Raw genomic sequence first — 8,083 nt, forward strand, 5'->3', positions numbered from 1 at the left:
ACACTATGTACTGGACGTTGGCCAGTAAATTATAATTGGTGAAAATACCCTGACTTGCAGTGCAAGAAAATTTTGGGGTTTTGCAAACAAATAGTTTTTTCATTTTAGTCTATAGTTTTAGTCAAAGCTGCAGGTCCTTATTAGATCAGTCATAAAAAAGAAACGTCATAAAAAAGGCATGTCGTAAGACAGTCTTAAAAAAGAAACATGACAACATTTGAGTTATTTTGACTGAGTTTTCCCTTTTCAAATCTACCACAGCATAAACAAACTCTAAGGCAAAGTATGCTCCAAAGTACACGTATATAAGAATTTAAGTGCATATCAAGGTGCATTCACAGGTATATATATATATATATACACACCCCCAAAATATTAGGGTATTTTTCTTTCTTTTACAATGTTAAAATTTAATTTGCACAGATAGCCATGAATCCTTGTTCGTTGGTGTGTCTCTGGGCATACTGCCTAGAATGGGATTCACAGCAGCAGAACGCATGATGACTGGCATACTAAGGGAAGCCAATTAGACACCAGAGAAAAATACAGCTTCAAAATCTGTGTATGTGATAACATACTGCAGATTCAGTGAGAGATTTTTGGTTGTGAAACTGAGCTCCAAACCCTGATCTCATCCACATTGACAGGCCCTATCTTTTAAGATCCTAAAGTGTAGAGCAGTCACACAGAATGGAACGGCCAAAATCCTCCTATTTCTGAGGTCTTCAGCCACATAAATCACCTCCCCTTCCAGAAATATACTCCAGTCACAAGCTTAGAGTGGAGAAGGAGAGAAGCTGAGGTACATTTGTTGTTCAGAAATGTAATATTCATAGACCCAGAATGGAAGAGAACAAGAAATTATGATGCAATATTTTTTGATTACAGCATCAATTGTTTGAGAGTCTGTGAAGGAGTTCATTCTCAAGAGAATGAGCATGCTTCATCTCCAGAAAACTGGGTGTGCTGGCTGGAAGGCAAAGCCAGCGAGAGACTCCAAGTCAGAAAAAACAATTTAATAGGAGAGAAAAAAAAGTAAAATAAAATAAAATAAAACACATGCAATGGTACAAAAGATCACTGACAGAGTCAGAATACAACCTGAAACCGTGGTGGTAGCAGTCCAGATGAAGTGGTCTTGTTGAAGCAGTGTTCCTGCAGAAAGGTCTGGTAGCTCTTGTCCTCTGGGAATCCAGTGGGTAAGGCTGCCTGTGCTGTCCCAAATCCCAGATTATATCCAGGTGGGAATGCTTGGCTCCTCCCCCTGGGCAGAGCATCTCACAATGGGCTGATATCATTTTATGAGTCTTACAATGGGTCCTTGATTGCCCATTAAACAGAGATAGCTCCTGGAGGGAGTTATCTATGAGTCATGCAGCAGGGCATTGATGGGCCATTAACAGAAGATAGTCTGGAGGGAGGGGGCAAGGGAAACAGTGCCCAACCTGGCTTCAACAGCTCATGTAGATGGTGATAGAATACATACTTTGGGCACATTTTACATTGTAACCTAGGACACTGGGAAACTCCAAAAATTTTTATCTATAATATTCTACAATGACTTGGCAAGTGGATATCAATAAAATTAAAAGATAATCAAACTGTGGACAACTGTTTTATTTCTGGTCTAGGCCAGTTCCAAGGTACTCTGCATGAGGCACATCTGTTTTGAAGATACTGAAGATCAAGCATTGTTTTTATTCTTATCTAGAAATACAATTTGCAATTATAATGTCAAAGATGGTATGGCAGAATGGTGCTGAACAGCTCTAGACTTATCCTCAGAGTGAGGAATTCATTAAAAGGGGCATCTGCTAATTTCTCCAAGAGCCGCCTATTTCCCTTTAATCAATGGTTTAGCAAATGTAAATGCAGTCTAGTATTTAGAAATAAAGATGGGAATGGCCAAGGTGATTAACTTTGCTTTCCACATCCTAACAGATGCAGTCTGGAGGAGTCTGGGGATCTAACCTGAAGTCAGCAGTTTTCAACATAGGTAGAAGCTGCACTCAACTTATAGCCTAAAACAAGGAAAAAGGAAGCTCCATAATTCTGTTTGTGCATTTCAAAGTTAGGACACATTTCTGTCTTGATTTGTGTAAGACGAGACAGGGCAGTGTGAGAGACTCTGGGATGGGATCTTATAAGAAATGCTCTTGCAATCTGTAGGACTGTAACAATAAAAACCAGCAACTTTATGAATTGAAAATATTTTTGAAGGTAGGAGGGATTTGCATTCATGCTGACAGCTTCTGTATCAAGTTTAGCCCAGTGGGAATTGAAACCGCTGAGATATTAAACCTTGAAAAGAGGGATTTATAATGGAAAGGCTGACAGAACTTTAATTATAGCCAGTAGCACTTTAAGCATACTTAAATGTATTATGTTTTTATAAGGACATTATAAAAACCAAAGGGATAGAGGTCACAGATTAGATTGTGCTGGAGTAACCACTGGAACATCCAAGCCTTTAGGCCACTTTTGGCTCATGTTGACTGACTGGGAGATAAAAAGTCAAGTACCTAAGAATCTAGGCAATATTAGGCAACAAGATCTCTTATTTTTAAAATTATTTCACTAACAATATTATATATTCTTTTTTTTCCCTAAGAAATGTATAATTGATAGTCTTTTGCCCTATACAAATAGATGAAAAAATGAAAATAAGGATGAAGAATCCTTTCCATATTCAGACAGTTTTATGCCCAACCCACCTAGTACATTATAATCCTAGCAGGAATATACAGTGTCACTAAGAATTTGATACACTGTACATTTGTGATTTCTTTATTCTCATGGCTCACGTATTTTGGGGGTTTCAGTGTAAAATACCATACTATATTAAAAACAGACTACCTATAAACATCTGATATTTAAAGAAAAAATCTAACACTTGAGAAAGGAATGAAACTGACACCCTGGTAAATGAACTTGATGGGTTTTGTATGGAGAAACTCTGACAAACATCTCAGTCATGGCAGTGCATGTAGGACACAGACCTAAAATCTGAAGCCAGTAATTTCTTTTGTGATCAAAGTCTCATTAGAAATGATTAATTTAAAATCTCAAATGACCGAGTTACCTTCTGGTCATGAAGAAACAAAAGGATTGTAAAAATTAGTTTGCATTAATCAGTAAATGTCAACACATCCATATTTCCCAAGTAAGCACCAAGAAGGAGTCTTATAAATAAACATCTATATTATGTGTTGTATTAAAAAGGTTAAAATAATGCAATGATAGGTTCAGCTCTTCCACTTTAGCAAAGAATATCACAGGGCAGCTGTTGACTGGAATCATGCAGTCTTTAAGAAATCAGTTTATGGGAAACTGCTGTGAGACAGAAGAAGAATCTGTTTAGACTTCACCCTGGACATTTTGAAGTCCAAGGTTAAAAAATGGTTATCAATAATACCAAGATTTAGTATACTTTAGTATAACACAAGAAGACTCACTATGAAACACAGGTCAGCTCTTTCGCAGTCTTGGCTTCTATTTCTAGCCAGGACCAAACCAAGAGTCAGTGACTTCCTGGCTTCCTGGCTCATTTCTAAACAAAGGAAAGACAACTGAGTAGTTCATAAAAAAACTTAATTATAAAGTAGTGTAGTTAACAAAAAGCATTTGAGGGTATTCAGGCTGTTTGATACTCTAATCTCTGGTTATAAATATCTCCAATAAGTCAAAATGCATATCAGAGAGGAGAATATGCTCCATTTTTTTCACAGGATCTATAATGTCTCTTTCTTGAGACACTTTCCATGTAAGTCCTTGCTTTGATAAGTGCAGATTACAGATCTCCTGTGATCTAGATAAACAATTTACCACCATCATGAGTAGTGATTGATAGTTAGTAGTGAGTTATAGCTCATATCATTAATATTTGCTAGCCTGCAAGAGGTAAGCTACTGTATAGTCTCAAACTCCACCTTGGTACCTTTCCAACAAAACCCATGTCACAGTCATTGTTCATAAGAATAGTTTTGATTTCAGAAAAATATCCACATAAAAGTCAGTCCTTATAAATAAAAATATTCCATGCTAAGCAGTTTTAATGACTCAGCTTCAAAAAGCAGGAATGTTAATTTACAATATCAAGGTATTCATCATTTCAGTTTGTACTTAGGTTGTATCTGCTGTTGTTTCTAACCGTTTAGAGATGCCAGCTTTGTAACATAAAAAGCATTGAAATAGAGTCAGGAGACAAGGGATCTAATCAACAATGCATCAAGGACAAATTCTTATTTTTTTATTCATTTGTTTATCTATTATTATTACCTTGGGATGGTTGAAAGACAGTCATTTTTCAACTCTCCTTATTGCCAGTCAAATTTGAGGTCTTCGCAATTTGTTTAAGGTTAGAAGCACAGAGAATAGAAAATGGATCTTTGATTTTGGCTGCAACAACATTTCCAACACTACCTAACCTCTCTCTTTCATTGAGCATTGCAGATCACTCCTGCTGCCTCTAGACCATACCAGGAAAACACATGCATAGATGTATTGCATTTTGTAAAAAGTGTGAGCCAAAACATGCAGGACTTTATGCAGGGCTGTGTTGCAAGGGTAGAGGAAATGCAAGCACACTAATCATTTGTGAAAGACTGCAAAACGGAAGAGGAGGAGTAGGGACATGGACCAGCTCTACCAGTGGAACTAGAGATCATATCAGATACAAAAAGTTCCAAAGGAATATGTAGATGTTTCATTCCAGTTTACCCTTCACAGATAGGTGAAGCTGGCCCTGTTGCTTAGGGTGGCAGCCAGTCACTGATCATACCTGTAGGAGCATGACAGTGAAGGTATTTACTGCTTGCTCGTGCTGCACAGCTACAGCCAGTTCATATTCTCCAATCCAATGTCATCTGAAAACAGTACTGCTTTTAAAATAGTAAAAATAGTCTCTTTCTTATATATTTTTTTCTCTTAAAAATACCAATTAACTCGCTTTGCAGATAGCAAATAACTGTGGACCACTGTTGTGCTGATGTAGATACAGGAAAAGCAGTAAGCATAATGTATAGACCATGCAGAGTGATTTATTGAACTGTTGTTTGGTGAAAAACTAAGCAAGGGGATAATCTGATTTATGGTTCTAATTTTGTTTGGTCACAGTATTACTTGCCTTTTTTGTAGTATGAAAAGATTACTATGAACGATAAACTTCAAAGAATCATTACCTCTGGCACTTGTAAGTGTGCTCAAATTGAGTACTTAATTACAAAATCTCAAATGCATGTTTTTTACAACTTTTACCTTATTAGGGAAGAGCTGTTAGAATATCTGCCTCATAGAAATGAGCATAATATTCTAAGGCAGCAAGCAAAAATGCAAAATCAAATGTAGCTTTAAAAAATAATTTAAATTATTTGTTAAGCACTTTTCAACCTTGCAAAATGTGATGATTCTAGCAGACATAAACAAATGTGTATTCCGCTCACAACAGATAAAACTCATTGTAAGTTCACTTAAATAAGGTAAATATTAATTTATTTTTCTGCAAAATTCAATGATATCTATTAATTCCATCAAAATCTATTAAGATTTTTTGGTTTCAAAACATCTATAATGTCAGTACTCTTAAGGAGGGACTGAGACAAAACCCACAATGCTATTAAAAATACAAATATTGAGATTCCATGACTGAAATTGCAATGAAGAAACAATGGATTTCTATTTCAATTGGTACTCATTTTGTGTTTAAAATATATTGGGTATTTCTGTGTGTGTAAGTCTCATTAAAGAGCATTAGACCTGCTATACTAGGCTTCCTGCAGCAAATAGGTCCTAAGAACTTTTCTGTCTCTATGTAGTTCATTATCGCAGAATACACATCAGCTTAATTACTTATTTCTTTTTACCTTCTGTAATTTTGAATCACAACAAAAAAGATTACCAGTTATGAGAATAATATTTTTCACCCATAGATTTAAAACACCTGTGTTTGCAATAAGTAATCAAACACTGCAAGGCTAACCCTATGTATCTGAAGCTGTACTTATAAAAAGAGCAGACCAAGGGGAGCAAAGGTTTTTCCTCTGCCATAACTGATCCTACACCTATTGAAAGATTCCAGCTGTCTCCTGTGGACTTAGAGCTAAGGACAAAGTGGTCTTTGGAGAAACTTTGATTTCCTGCCAACAGATCACTGGGGAGCTCTGTCTATCTTAAACCAGTGGGATATTTCACTGATTCACATCCTTATCAGTTGCTCTACACATAGCAGTAAATACCACTCTTAAAAAAAGTCTGCCATATGCAAGATATGAGTAGGATCAGTAGAGTCAGCTATCAAGGACCAATATACTGATGGAAAAAGAAGTTTCACTCTTTGTGAGTTCAGCTTTGCCTACCGGAAAATATTTGCTTGATTTTTCCCTGTGCCAGCCTCACATAATTGGCCAAAGAGTGTAAAACTGAGGACCTGAAATTCAAGGAGAAGTAGTATATGTATTAAAAGCAGAGGAGAAGATAAGGAGATGGGCAGATAAGGGGGGAGGCTGAAGAATTAAGCAGGAGTGGAACAGAAAACTTTACAAGTATTTTATGAGTCTGGAATCAGCTAGCATCTGGTTAGCATTAGGCCTAGAGTACTGCAAGTATCAAATTATATTGAATAAATGGGCTTTGAATAAATGTGTTAGTCACCAATGCTGAGAAATCAGCTTTGGCATCATGTACCGTTCTTTTGGAGGGCTTGTAAAACATGGGTTCACTACAGTGACCAATTTTATGTCGTAACTGCACAAGCAGCTGAAAAAATACTACTGCATACACAATAACTCATGGCAAGTGCAGAGGAAGAGCACAAAGATTGCCTCTGGACACTCTGCCTACCAGAGAAATCAGGAAGCAAAACTGCACCTTCAGTGATTTCCTGATGAGAAGGCTGAAATTTTCTGGAATTTTATTGACAGAGAAGCAGAATTATCAATCTTATCTACAAGTGGACACATCGATGACAATGAAAATGAAGGAGAAGTCCTAGTACTACAGAAAAATATCACTGTTTCTAGAAAGAAAAAGGGGTGACATTGCATTTCCACTTTCCTGGGCTGGTGCATTTCAAAACCACTGAACTACAAGGACAGCAGCTTGCCTTCAAGCACAGCCTGTGTGACCTTTGATGCTGTGTGTTACTTGTTGCTGGCCACCCTGCAAAGAGCTGGTGTGGGAGGCTCACAGGACCATCTCCTGCTTTTGGAAGGAAATGGATCTTGCAGGCATCACGTGTTGCAGGCCTGTTCCCTGGCATTCATGTTCTGTTTCAGAGGCGCCACAGCAAAGTGAGGAACTGACTTATCACAGAACCACAGAATGAGTAAGGTTGGAAGGGACCACAGTGGGGCATCTGGTCCAACCTCTTTGCTCAAGGATGACCACCCTAGAGCACAAGGCACAGGATTGTTCCCAGAGAGTTCTTGAATGCCCCTGGTGTGGGAAACTCCACAACATCTCTGGGCAATGTCTTTCAGAGAAGGTTCAACTGCACAGTAAAGAAGTTCCTCCTTACATTCATGTGGAACTTCCTGTGTTCCTGTTACTCTCTGTTATTTGTCCTATTGCTTGGCACCACTGAGAAGAGTCTGGGTCCGTTGTCTTAGCACCCTGCCTTCAGATACTTGCTAAATTGATGAGGTTCTCTCTTAGCAATCCCTTCTTGAGGCTGAATAGGCGCAGTTCCCTCAGCCTTTCCACATAAAAGAGATGCTCCAATCCCTTGATAACTTCATACCTCTGTTGGAGCTTCATGTCTGGCTTATGCAGTCTCACAAAGTTACAATTTTAAAGGCAAAATACAAGTCCTGCAACAAATGATGTGTGTTATGGGTTTGTGTGATCATGCAGCAGATTAAATCAAGCACTTCTTTTGATGTGCTATTGATCATCCTCCCTCAGTGTTTTGAGGAAGATGAAAGCATTCTTTATAGTTGATCGAAACAGTTGGGCTGGACTTTTTATTTTCATAGAATCATAGACTCATTAAAGTTGTAAAAGACCTTTAAGATCATAGGATCCAACCACTAACCTAACACTAACAGGTCTGCCATGAAACCATGGTACATCCACACACACCTTTTGA

The sequence above is a fragment of the Hirundo rustica genome, chromosome 2, assembly GCF_015227805.2.
Source record: "Hirundo rustica isolate bHirRus1 chromosome 2, bHirRus1.pri.v3, whole genome shotgun sequence".
NCBI lineage: Eukaryota > Metazoa > Chordata > Aves > Passeriformes > Hirundinidae > Hirundo > Hirundo rustica.